This window comes from Anopheles gambiae, chromosome X, assembly GCF_943734735.2.
Source record: "Anopheles gambiae chromosome X, idAnoGambNW_F1_1, whole genome shotgun sequence".
NCBI lineage: Eukaryota > Metazoa > Arthropoda > Insecta > Diptera > Culicidae > Anopheles > Anopheles gambiae.
This window is the reverse complement of record NC_064600.1, coordinates 5652174-5666143: the sequence shown is the minus strand read 5'-3', so window position 1 is coordinate 5666143 and position 13970 is coordinate 5652174.

Below are 13970 nucleotides of genomic sequence, written 5' to 3'. Positions count from 1 at the left end.
GTGGTGGTTTCGTGGTTCTCTCACCTTTTTTTTTCTCTCTCTCACCAACTCTTCTCCCCCTTCTGCTCCACCAAAATCGAACCAGCGGAAAAACTGTCAAACTTCCGTCAGTCAGGTGCTCAGGCGAGGCACGCGAGTAGAGCCTTCCTTTTGGCTGTGTTGTTGTTGTTGTTGTTGAAGAAGAAGAAGGGCGCGCATCATGTTTGAACTAACTTTTATTTTGCCTGTTCAACTTCCACTCCTAGCAGCACTCACCTCAAGCCGGCACGCGAGCGCGATGATAGCAGACAACAGCACCCGAGCAATAGCTCGCATAACCAAAGCCTCGCACATTGGTAAGATCTCTTCAAGAGTCGTCTTCACGCCTCAAACAAAAACAAAACAAAACAAAAAAAACCACTGCTGTTGCAACATTCGAACCAAGGTCCTAGGCGTCGGACGTGACGTCTGCAGGGTCTTCCACCTTCTTGAGCTGTATGCGCGCGGCGTGCACGGAACAGACGGCGAACCGGAAATCGAAATGCCGTTCCACCTCGGCAGCAGAGCCGGGGAGGCTCTTAGATTGACGGGCGCGCTAACTGGACTCGGACGCGACTGCTCTCCGAGTCTCTGCAGGCTGCTTCGTTCCGCGGCCGCACATTCAAATTTTGCCGGGTCTTTGCACCCCCAACCCACCACCCCCCCCCCCCCTTCCCCTCCCCAAAAACAGGCGCCGTCGGTCAAAACGTCATGTGAGGAGCGGAACTCCTCCGGAAGTGTGTGGAATTGCCGCGAATGCCGTCTTTGCCGTTGTTTGGAGTCACTAGCGGCAGCGGTCCTTGAGCAGGTCCTTGGGATATTCGGTGTGTGCATTGGGTGCCGGGTTTTTTTTTTATTGGAAGTCGATTTTCGCTTTCGTTTGTATGTGCGTGTGTGTGTGTGTGTGTGTGTGTGTGGTTTGAAGAAGTAGTTCGACGCAATCCGCAATATCCACTTGCCGCAATAACCTACAGCGCCGGAGAGATTGACAACTTCAGAAATTCGGTTCTGGGGCATTGGGCACGGTACAACGCACCGTTTTGCAAGTTTCCAAGTTGTGTTCTTCAAACACACACACACAAACACACACACAGAGAGATACACAAAAACATATGGGACGTGCTGCAGATAGTGTCCCTAGTCCTTGGTGTAATAGACGTATAATTCACAGGGCCTTTAAGCCGAGAGCCTCTCCAAACATAAAGCCTCAAGTCCCCCCGTCCAGGCTGTCTGTCCAGGCCTTCGAAAGCGAAGAAATTGCTGACTAATGGCGAACCTTTTGCGTCTTGCGACCGTCTTGCTTGCTGGACACGGGTACCGCTCTCCCTCCCCCCCCCCCCCCAACAAAAGCAGTGCACACACGATGCTCGAGCTAATCCGGTCGCCGGAAGGCTCAAGCTGGGGGAGTTGGGGGAGTGTCATGATAGATACATCTAATACTTGAGCTGTAACAAAATGGTTACATCCTCCAATCGCACTACACGCTGCCACGGTTCATTTCCTGTCAGCGACACCACCATCCACCATCCCCGCAGAGGGGCACAGGAGGGAGAAGAAAAAAAACTTTTCCATGTCTGACACGATTTCTTACACGCTTAGCTTTTGACGGGGAAGGCGCTGACGGAAGGCAACTTTTCAACTCAACCTCTGCGCCAGAACCCCCACCAACTGCCGTGCTGAAGGCGTTTACAAAATTCGATTACGACCAACAATGGCGGAGGAGTGATAGAAAGCAAGAACACCAAGAAACGCTCTCCCCATAGACGGGGAACCCCAAAATTCTGCCGGAACAACGCTGCATTCGGGAGGCGTGGGTGAGAATAAACGACCATATCCGGGTCCTTTCGAAAAGGCGGAGGGGGGACCGACCCAAGAGAGGGGGGGGGGGGAGGGAGGGTGGCGAAAAAAAAAGAACAAGTGGTAATCATCTACGTCACGGAAGAAGTAGCTCGGCGTGTTGTAGCGAGACTATTTGTGAGCAATAAATAAAGGGAGCGTTAGACAGAGAGGGGGGAGGAGAGCAGCTGCTACAACAAAAAAGAAGACGAAAAGAAGCAAAAAGCGAACCCCCCAAACAAGAAAGCAACCACCGGAAATGATGCGGGAGGGAATGAAAATCCAACCGTCCCCTCCCCCGTAACTCCCCCCCCCCCCACCTCCCCAGGCTCGGGAGGGGTTGACAAGCAAACGCCGGCAGGACCGGCAGCACAATCCCGAAATCGAAATGGGTCGGATGAATGAGCACACACACACACACACACACACACCGTTGCCTGGCAGCAGCACTGAGCTCCATACGGAGCGCCGAAGCGCACACCGGCAGTCCACCGGAAGTCGCCCGACACTTTTACTTCGTTATCCTTCGTTAGCTTTTTTGCTAATTTTCGTAACGCTTTTGTGTGTGTGTGTGATGCTCTGGGATCATATTAAATGGTTTACTAGAGGGGGACAGCGAGGGGGGATGAGCGAGAAGGTCATCTGTCCCAGTGCAACCTTGGCGGCAGGAACTTTGATGCCTTGGCGGGAAACCAGCGCGAAGGTGTGTGGTGCCTCCTGCGGAACATTCCTGGCACAGCGAGAACGTTCGCGGCTATCCGGGGCGCCCGAATGCCGAAGGCTGCGTTTAATAAGCGTGCGGGAGAGGCAACAACAACAAAAAGAAGAAAAAAAAGGACCAACTGGGGGGGGCGCCTCTGCGACGCTTCGGATGGTTGAATAGATTGCGTTTAATTTAATTTGATTTCCATCGCCACCGGTGTCTTCTTTTATTGGGTTTCTTTTTCGGCTTTCGCTCCTTCTCGCTCCCGGGATAAGGATATCCTCGATATCCTATTTTTATTCAATCGAAGTTGTGTGCGGTACTGACACACACACACACACACACACACAAAACTATCCCATCTGCTACCCCGTTTGAAGGTGATACGAGCGACGAGATTTGGCTGTGGGTGATCTTTTTTTTCCTATTTTTATTTGCTCCTTCAATTGCTGCGAGGGATAATCAATCGAATCCCGATAGCTCGAATGTTACTAGAGGAAAGGGAAGAAGAAGAAGAAGAAGAAGAAGACGAGCGTAACAAGAGGAAGCAAAAAAAAAAACCAACAACAACCCCCTGTGTTACATAACCTCGCAACACGGGCGGGGGCGTTCGAATGTGAATCGAATGCGTTTGCAAACCGTTTTCTATTTTCCCTGCTTTGCTTTTCCCCCGTTCTTTTTGTTTTTTTTTTTGTTGTTTTCCTCTTTTGTTGACAAATGAAAAGCCATCGACGAAAATGAACGGGGTACGACGGGGAGGGCGCTGCGGGCCGGTTCTTGTTCCTTCCACTTTCCGCGTTCGAGTGGCTCCGCGCTGACAGGGCTCTCAATTTAAACTGACAGACCGCATAAAAACCACGCTCCTCGAAAGTGCAGCGCCAAGTGCCCGCGATCGCTAACCGAAATTGTGTCAGCGTTCGTTTCCTTTTTTTTTTTTGCTTTGTTTTGTTCCTGTAGTTCTTGGTCCTTCGACCCGGAATGCGTCATTAAATTAATAAACCGCCACATACTCTTCTACTCCACAGCAAGAAGGAAGGGGTTAAGAGAGTGTGTGAGGGGTGGGGGGGGGGGGGCGGAGGAAATCTTCTGAAATACGACGACAACCATGATGATGATGATGATGAAAATGCCAGTATTTAAAACCCCGTGCAAAAGGACACCTTTGCTGGACCTCGCACACCTACCTTCCGCTCTGCGCAACGTCATCCCGAACTGCAGCGGAGTGGCCCTTAGAAGTGTGTAGCAGGGTGAATGGGGCAGAGGATAACGAGACACACACACACACACACACACACACACACACACACACACAGACCGAAAACAACAGAAATCTCAAAACACACAAGCAAGGACGCACACTTCGCAGACGGAATCGGAGTGCGAGTGGGATGGAAAACATTCCACAGCAGCAGCAACAGGGAGGGAGAGGGTGGTAAGGGAGGGAGTTTTCAAGTGGCCACCGCGTACGGTACGGTGGCAGTGGCGGTAAACTCGCCCGGCAACGGCACACGCTTCGCCGGCCCTGCGCACGTTTCGGGGATGGATTGAAATAATAATAAACATTCCTTTTATTTTATTTCGTCCTTCTTTTTTTCTGTTGCTGCTGCTGCTTCTCTTCTTCTTCTTCTTCTTCTTCTGCTTTTCCGCTTGCTGTGGATTTATGTAGCGGGAAGGGGGGAGCCCCATTATTTTTACGCGAACAGAACACGGCACAAGTGAGTGCGAACAAGGATGATGAGCGCGCGCGCCGTGACAAGCGTGACGGGGGGGCAGAGGCACGGCACGGCCAGAAGGGGGAACCCGAGCGAGCATCCTTAATGATGGACGGGTCTCAGCCGTGCGGGTGGGGGAAATGTTCCAGCAACAGCAGCAGCGGAAACCATTAAAGGCAAAACGCTGCCCGAGAGCACGGGTTTCGCCGAGGTTTCCGTGCGCGTCTCTTTGATCCGTGTCGGGTTTGGTGCAGGGTTTGCGGTGCGGTTTCCCGGCAAGTGGTTTGGGTGGAGTGGGGACGTATGGTGCAATTTTGTTACCCATTTTCGCTAACTATTCTAATTTTATACGAGATTTGATGGATGTTTAAAAGATGAAAAAAGTTATCTTGTAGCGTGACTATGGTGACATTATTTGTTTACACTTACTGCAAATATGTGGAAAGCGGTATAAACCAAGAACAGGATACGTATAAATTCCGACAAGATGATTAGAATAAATAACCAAAGAGCACCACGATACGATGCGTTGGTCCTAAAGAAAGATTGAAATCATTTATACAGTCTTTGCCAGCTAAATGTTGGCTCCGTGGTATCAGTTTTGGACAGTGGGCACGATGCTGTGCCTGTAACGCTTCTGTTTTTATCTATAAGTCAACAATGTTAACACTTGCGGAAGTTAGAATAAACACTTATGGCTTGATTTGAGCAGGCCACATTCTTAGGTTCGACCAATTCGGTTCATTTTCATGAGTACGTTCAGTTCTTTCATTTAGATGAACTTAATTCGTTTATTTCAGTTGATGAAAATATGGTGAGTGGTTTCATTCCGCAACAAGAATTTAATTAGTTTTTTAGATCTTGAACAATATTTGGTTGACCAGGACAATCTTTGTTTTGGCGGGTAGGACGTTCTTTTCGCCAACGTCCTGGTATTATGGTTCACGTTCATCAATGTATTGGAATAAGATGAACGACCCGGCGCACTGGGACGTTCTTTATTGTGGCGGGTAGGACATTCTCTTTTTTGGACAACTGTGTACATCATAATTTATAAAGAAGTGATGAACGTTGAGTAGATGAACGTTTTTAGAATGAACTGAATGAATCGTACGGTTCTGATTCTTGGGGCACACCTCTACAATAGTGTTTGGTTTCACGAATCTTTCGATGAGATTCATTCATATGAATCTTTAGTGATGAGTGATTTGAATCTCCAAGGATTCTTGTATCTTGAAAGATTTATGAATCAATAAGATTGATAGATCTATTAAAATCCATATATCTGCAGGGATTCATGTATCTATCAAAATGTTGAATTTGCGCGATCCCACCTGTCTCCCCGTAGCAAAATGAACTATCCGGCTGCGTGGTACTAGTCAAGAAGTCTCGAAAGCCAGTTTAGGCTGGCATGATCACGTAGGTTGTTACTCCAACAATCCCTTGAAATTCATGAACCTCTTGAGATTCGTGAATCTTTCGCTATAATACAGCTTTCGAGATGCCTAAATCTTTGGAGATCCTAAAATCTTTGGAGGTTCTTAATCCTTTGAGTTTGATGATTCTTTAAGATTCATGAATCTTTGAAATCGAGATTCATTTCAAAGATTCATTCAGATTCCTGAATCTGAATCACCTTTACCCAACACTACTCTACAGATTATGTTACATTTTACCAATATTAAAAAAAAAGAATATTATTTTAAGTTTTTGTTCAATGAGTCAATGAGTTCAATGAGTAAATCTTTGCACGAATGACGTTTTTAGAATAATTTCATCATAGTTAATACCCGAAAATACATGTATACTCTTAGCAGACTCCTGTGACATTTTCAAAATTCCTGATGAACATTTTAATTTTCTTTTAATTCTACCAATCAATTTATTAGTTATATTAAATTCACAAATTTGAGAACAAACTTGACTGATGTTGAAGTTGATTGGGACTTTAGAGACGAAAGTAAGCGACTAAGAGACTACATTTAGCAGCAATGACTGTGGAAGCAAACAGTTCTTATGGCAAAGGCCACCATCCTTCACTCGAGTAACCCTTTCTTCCTTTGTTAGAAAAGCCTGTTAAGCGCGAGAGAGAAAGAGAGAGATGGAAAAAGACAAAAGTGTTGTAAAACAACGCGCCAACAAACGCAACAAAACGCTTGCGGAATGGAAGGGACAACTCAAAACAACACATATACACAAACACGTACACACACACGTACCCACATATCCACATACGTACAAAAAGGACGTTTAAAACTCCTTAAAGGGCTCAAGCTGGTCGGGCTCACCCGCTTCAGTGCCCCGCGGGCCCACCAAAAACTTTAGTTCCGGCTTCCGTCCGTTCCGTCCACCCGTGTGTGTGTGTGTGTGTCCCCTGTGTGGCCCTGTGCGAAGGGTTAGTGGAGGTGGGGAGAGGGGCAACAATCCGGATTTTTCAAAAACTCTCTCGACGTCCACACGGTCAAACCAAGAAGGTGGAATTGTTCGAAAAGGGCTGCGGGGGTGAAGTGGACCCACTCGAATGCGCAATCCTTAATTGAACCCGGGCAGTGCTCGGGCAGTGCCGACCCGGGGGGTTGAGGGTGCGCCCGACCGCTAAAAGTGAAGAATGCCGGGAATGTTGTTATTATTGAGCTCAGTGGGTGAAAGCAGGCCCCCGGGGGTTGCAGCGGGCCGGTGCTGCGCATTGGTATTGTTTACCATTCGTTCACGCGGAAGCGCGGGCGGGTAGCGAAAGGGGTTTCGGGTGGGTGTGTTGTAAATCCTTTCTACGTGCTCTCGGGCCAAGCTGGGCCAAGCGTTTGTGCCCGGAGACGGTGGGCAAATATTTCTTTTCAATTTAAATTCACTTCTTGCGGGCGCGGGAGTGCTTTGCGGAGCGCTTGCTCGTTATGTGAAGGCCACCGGGACGGGGACGGGGCCCACGCTGCTCTCCTTAATCCCGGTGGTAATTGTTGCTAATGCTGGACAAATAGCAGGCCGCGCCCGCTGTAAGTTGCTCGGGAAGCATTCGGCGGGCAAAGGAAGGAGCTAATGAGCTCGGCGGTAGAGTGCGGTGTAATGGGATGGCTTTGATAGATGCAAACACTCCCACAATCACACAGCCACACTCGTCCACGTTTTGCAGGTGACAAACGTAAGAAGAAAAAAAAAACCCGTATCCCGGCAAGAAGGTTGACGCGTCGCTAATCTCGATCCCCGCTTGCCGACAGCGACAAAAGCGGCCGGTGTTCATTAGAAGCAGATTATCCGCAGAGTTCCGGGTGCGCCCGATGCGCCTGAAAGGTAGGCAGCCTGCATCACAAATCATGCCTGCAAAACACGGTTGCACAACAAAGAAGAAGACGAAAAAAGGAACGCATCCGCATCCACTTCAGCTCGCGGCACGCGAGGATTAACGGCGCAACGCGGCAAACAGGGCGAACTTCTTCGTCAGCCGACCGTACACCCCTACCCGCGTAGCCCGCTCGTAGAAGCGCACCAGAAAGGGTCTCGCGATTAGGATTACACACGCCGCCTGCTGGCGGGATTAACCCGCCCCTCTACATGTGTAGCAGCAGTGAGTGTATGTATGTATCGATTTAAATATTCAATTTGTGGCGCGGGGGTTTCGTGTAAAGTGTTTTTCAATTTTCCGGGTCGACAAAAGATGACACAAAAGTGGTGCTGCCGGAGCAGAGAGAGAGAGAGAGAGAGAGAGAGAGAAAGAGAGCGAGGGAAGTGGAAGGGCAGATGGAAATGAGAAACGAAACGAAAGGTGACAACGGTTCCGCACGTGCTGCACTCGAGACTCGAGGCTTGGGTGGGATGTGCGTTGGCCGGGTGAGCTGCGTCGCGGGATTTGGTGCAGGGGTTGAGAGGGACAATATTTTAGGCTTCGTTTGACATTCGACACGCACCGGTGGCGCTAGTGTCAAGTGTGTGCGTGTGAGGAAAGCAGCCAGCCCCGAGCATTTACGCTCGTCGTGCGCCGTTCGTCGCTTGCTAATTGCTGATGAGTCGCTAGTGAAATGAAGGTTCCGGGCGGATAAGGGGAGGGGGGAAGCAATGGAGCGCGCTCGGCCTCGGAAATATGAGCGGACCACAGGGGCACACACGGCACAAGTGGAGCATGGCGTTTGGGAAAATGTTCCCTTTTTTGCGTTGCTTCTGCTCCCACCAAGCGACGAAGCAATCGAACGGTGTGTAAACAAGGCGAACACAGACGGCATGCTTTTTATCGCAGTGTGGATAATATTCGCAGTACGGCCACACAGGCGCACGAACGCTATACCGCCATACCAACCGAGCGGGCCGTAAATCTCACGCCAACGCTGGTCAAAGACGCTGGCCGCAGCATGGCGCAACACGTCGCCAGCACGTCGTTGTGATAAATAAACAAATGGGCCTGGGTTAAATAAATAATAGCGCGAGAAAAAGGATGCCGCGGCCGCGCGAAGATGCAGACGAAGACCGAGCCCGAAACCGAAGCAGCAGACAGCACAATCCCACCCAGAAGCACCAAACATGGGAAGGCAGAACCCAGACAAAAACAGCAATATGTGTGTTCCCGCAACCGAAACGGTTAGTTAGTATGCACACGCAAACACACACTTTTAGGTTGGTTTATATTTTTGGTTTGGCTGCGGCATCTTAATTACTGGGAATGAGGGGGGGGGGGGGGGGATGTTTTGCAGTTAATTAAAACTGGCCAGTCCCACCCTGCTCGTGCGACATAAAAGTAAAGGCTTGCTCCTATTACTAAAAGACAATAAAGAAAGAGGAAGGCATGGTTGGGAGATCGTATTACTAACTATCAGCACGTCTCGATAAGCAAGGGAGCGAGAAATGTGTTAAAAACCTCAGAGACCACACTAAAAACATGCCCCCAGCAAGGTAGCAGCAGCTCTCCGCTCTTTTGTGAGGTTTGTAGCGGTAGTAAAATGTGTCTTTGCCGCCGCCGCCGTCTGTGTGATCTTGTTTGGTGGTGGTGGTGGTCTTCTCTCATCTACTCTGCTCTACTGGCTTTACAACAATTCTCCACAATTTGATACACAAAACAAACTTCTCATGCCAAGGAGAGATGTGTGTTGTGTTTTATATCGTGATTTTAATGATGTTTATGCCGCTTTGTCTGGTTGCACCACGTAAATAAAGATTTCTGTATGCAAATGTTTCCATTGCCGCGTTTGGTCTGATGGCGATTCGATCCAAAGGCGGCGGCGCCACCGCTATCGCTATTGCGCTGACATCCGCGCGCTAACCACTGCACCGTTCGGGAGGCTGCCGTGAGGCTCGCACAAACGCGAATAAAACCTGTACCGGCGCTATCGAGCGCGGGTGTCCGAAACGAGCTCGATGAAAATTGCGCTCGCGTTTTGTTTGTGTTGATTAATTCATTTCCGCGCTCTAAGCCTTTCTTTTAATGTTTGCTCGTTTGGCGCGTGTGTGTGTGTGTGTGCAGGACTGGCACAACTATTTCTCCGCTCTCTTCTCCCCCTCCCCCTCCCTCTCCGCTGACAACACTACTTCCGCGTGCCGTGCTTATCGAGTGCTTCGGCTCGGCTTACCTCAATTTTGACAGCTCCAAATCGAGGAAACGGAAGGCCTACAGGCAGCCGCCCCGGCGAGAGACGCACGCGGTCAGTGTGCGCGAATTGCGCGCTGATTGGATTATTGCTTTTTCGGATAGACGGTAAATATTTGCCACAGCCGTACGGCCGAACCGGGGCTCGTTGTGATTGGCTTTGGCCGGCATGTTAGCTCTCTGGTACCGCTCAGCCCAGGTGCACCGGGGTGTCTTGATTGCTGTGTGTGTGTGTTGGCTGCGTTGATTTCGTTGACACTGGCGCGGGAGTTCCCCCCCTTTTCGATGTACCGGACCCAAAACCCGGCACGTTATTAAATTGAGAGTGGGTTTAACGGGAATGGGAAGGCTGCTGTAAAGTGTGCCCAGACCGCGAGTTTGGAGTGGTTGGATGTGTGATGGCGTTACATCATTGTGTGCCGATGAAACGCTTCTCAACCAGACGCGCTACACCGATGCAGGCATGCTGTGCAGGAGGGGGAAAGATGGGCCATTTTGTGTCGCTGGGCGCGCGGTCGTGACGACGTTGACACGCTCAAAATGGAAGATTTCTTTCGGGTGTTGTTTATTCAGCAAGAGAGAGAGAGAGAGAGAGAGAGAGAGAGAGACAGAGAAAGAGAGAGAGAGAGAAGGAGCAAACAAAAAAATGCTTCACCCACCCAAAAATGCTACACAATCCAGGCACCCGTTGGCCACCCAATTGCCAACGACCGGCGGTGACTAAATTTACCATCCGCGTATCACTATCTGCTCTTGCGTGCGGCCATAAATCAATGCGACCAGACTGCAACCCAACGACACACACACACACACACATATTGAACGCTCATGTTCCGTTCGAAGCTGAGTGTGGATGGGGGTGGGTTTAGTTTTTCACATTTATTATTTCCACCCGCTGCTGCCGCTGTTGCCATCCAAGACATCCGCCACCGAAGACATGTCATGAGCCCGTGGGCTCTCGAGGTTTTCGGGAAATCTCGGTCCACCTCGAACCCCTCGATGTCTTCCGGGCGTCTTCGAACCAGCACGGCAGCATCCCACACCCTAACGAGGGGAGCGAACGAACATTTGCCACATTTGCAATGCTGGTGCCGTTCCGAAATTCATTAGTCAGTTCCGGAAGAGACAGAGCGAGAGAGAGAGAGAGGCAGAGGGATGAGATGTCTCATCGTTTCGAGAAAAAAGGGTGATGAAGGGAGCAGCAAGAAGGCTACGCCACGTGTTATTAACACATATTTTTTTCGTAATATATCCACACACACCAGCTTTCTTTCTTTTCTCTTTCGAGGGGTTTTGTTTTTCCCCTCTCCCTCCCTTTCTCACCCTCTCGCCCATGGAGCGTCTGTGTGTTGTGCGGCCCGTTGTGTTGTGATGTTATTATCGTTGTCGTTATCGTTTTGTTCGCTGCCGCCTCGAGGCAGCAACAACGCTTTAACCGGGCAAATAGTGTTTCTGCCCCGAACCAGGCCCCGTCGTCGTCTGCTTCCATCTGTGCGAACAAAACTATTTGTCAACGCTCGCTCGCTTACCCCTTTCGATCGAGCAGCAGCAGCAGCAGTGGAGGAAAAGGGGTTGCAATGTCGCTGTGTTTTTCATTTGTTTTTTTTTGTTCAACGTTCACCTCGTTCTTGGTGTTGTTTCGCAAAGCAATCGCTTCGTCACACAGACGAGTCGCCCGCTCGCAAATAGGGACCGGCTGGGCAAAGGATTTTTATTAATTTAATTTTGCCCGGCACCCCCCTTCTCGGACGCTGGTGATGATTGTGCCCGATCGTACCCGGGTTTCGGTTGGAGAAAAAAAAAAACAAAAAAAAAGAGGTACATTAGTTCCGGCGGGTACGAGGCGGGCGCAACGGCAAAAGTGAACAGTTATTGCCGGTGTTACAGTGCCACCGAGACTCCTTTTCTTTACAAAGTTCTGATTTTTTTTTATTATGCTGTCGCTATTTATTTTACGAGTGCGTGGTTCTGTTCTTTTCTATGTGTGTGTGTGTGTGTGTGCATTGAAGAGCAAAATATTGTACCGGCCAAACAGCTAATGGAGAATGCGGTACGGTCGTAAAGGGTTTTCCAGGGGGCAGTTACCGTCCGGCCCTGGGCTGGCGTGTCGGGAGGCGTGTCCGCACACCAATGGACACGGTGGCAGCATCATCATTTATCCGACAGCGAGCAGGGTGTGTGTGCTGCGTCACACACTGTCAGCCAGGACAGTGTTTTTTGGGAGTTGGCAGTCCATTCGCCCGGTACAACTGCCTGTTGATAGAGTGCTGGCCCGCGCGCGAAAGACCGGGACCGAGTTTATGCAAATAAAACCACGCTAATCCACCCGGCATCAGCCGACCGGCAGCGCTGGCCGATGACGCCCGAAAGCCCGTAAGGTCAGCCGGAGCGACGCAGGAGCACAGCGCTAGGACACTGCTACTGCAAGCGTGTCACCCCTTTGCTTGCTCTCCCCTCCTGCTCGAATTGGCCGGTTACGGTTTTGCAGCATTGAAATGTCTGTGCAGTTTTGTGCCGGGTTCAATTTATTACGGCCCGTACGCCCACTTTCGGCAAACACCCCTTTACCACCGCTTGGCCACGGCTGGGTTTTTTGTTGTTGCTTTGGCACCGATGGGTCACCGATCACCTGGGAGTCTATTAGGCTGCGATTTTTTGACAGCCGGGCCCTGCACAGCCAGGGCTGACCAGCGGCTGCTGACAGGCGCAATAATAGGGTGCGTGTGTGTGTGTGTGTGTGTGTGTGTGTGTGTGTGTGTGTGTGTGTGTGTTAAACAAATTGCGGATATAATAACGCGCGGCCGGAATGATATATAGTGGCGTGCGTGAGATGCACGCCCAAACCACCAACTGGTGCCAAATGGAACCGCGGCCGGGTACGAGTAACGGTCAGGCCGGCCCGACCACGGTCGCCGAAAAGCCAATGCCGCATAAATTGTGCCTCGCTAACGATAGCTTTTTGGTGGGTAAACAGATTGACAGCGATATCTGTGATTAGACGGCACGGGTGTGTGCGAGATTGGCCTGGTGGTGACATAGCAATAGACATCTTCTGCAAAAAAAGTTGTTGTTGGAAAGAGAGAAAGAGAAGGAGAGAGAGAGAGAGAGAGAGAGAGAGAGAAAGAGAGAAGGAGAGAGCTTTAAGTTGCCCACTTCTGTGAAATAAGGCCATAAAAGTCTGATGTACTGCCATCAGAATTTCTAGACGTAGTTGTCAATTTGTTGGAGCTTATACTTCTGGGTAGATATCAATATCGAGGCAAAAAGGATTTCTTTTGATTGGAGTTTAACAGGAAGTTGAGCCCTTTACAACTCCCGGATGACAAGACAAATTTCATGCCTCAGTTTTCTCATAAATTCCAGAAATCATGGTATGCACTATATTGGGACTCATTCCAGGAGAATGTTATGAACATCCAAACTACGAAACTCTGCTTGCCAGCACCTAAGCAGCCCTTACTCCACATTACCAAATGGTATGCAAAACCTGCAAAACATCTGATCCATCTGTATGAGCTCACTTTACTGGGAAAAGATGTGCACAACGGGTAAACCATATGAGGAACATACAAACTGCTTTTGTTTCTTTCGTAGAGCAATGGAAGTCTCATGCAGCTCCATCAAGTCCTCTAGAAAATGTTATCTACTTTTTGCACTTCCTTCTCCTTTCACATTCATGAAGATTCACAGCAAAGAATATTACATTCTAGGAGACTCCTAGGATCTCTTGTAAAATGTCAATAGCAGTCTGATACAGCTTCCTTTAAACTCCCCTACTGTAATGGTCTATATATATAGCTTTGCTCTTGCGAAGGATATGAAGACTCAAGCTAACTTACATATATCAATAGCAATCTTCTCACAGCATCATCAGTCTCGTCAGCAACAGTTGTCTTTGAGTGGAAGATTATTTCGCTGGAAGGATTTAAATATCTTAGAAAAACTATTGAGAAATAATGAATTGGAATAACTATGCATCATTAAAGATCTCTTATAGTTTCTTGAGATGTCCCACACAAAAAAATGGGGTACGTCTGCTGGACCAACTCATACATTGGAGACATTTGGATCAAGAATGCAGTCGGACACGCCTGAAAACGTAGTTTACTTGTGAAAACTGACGTCCCTGAAGAGA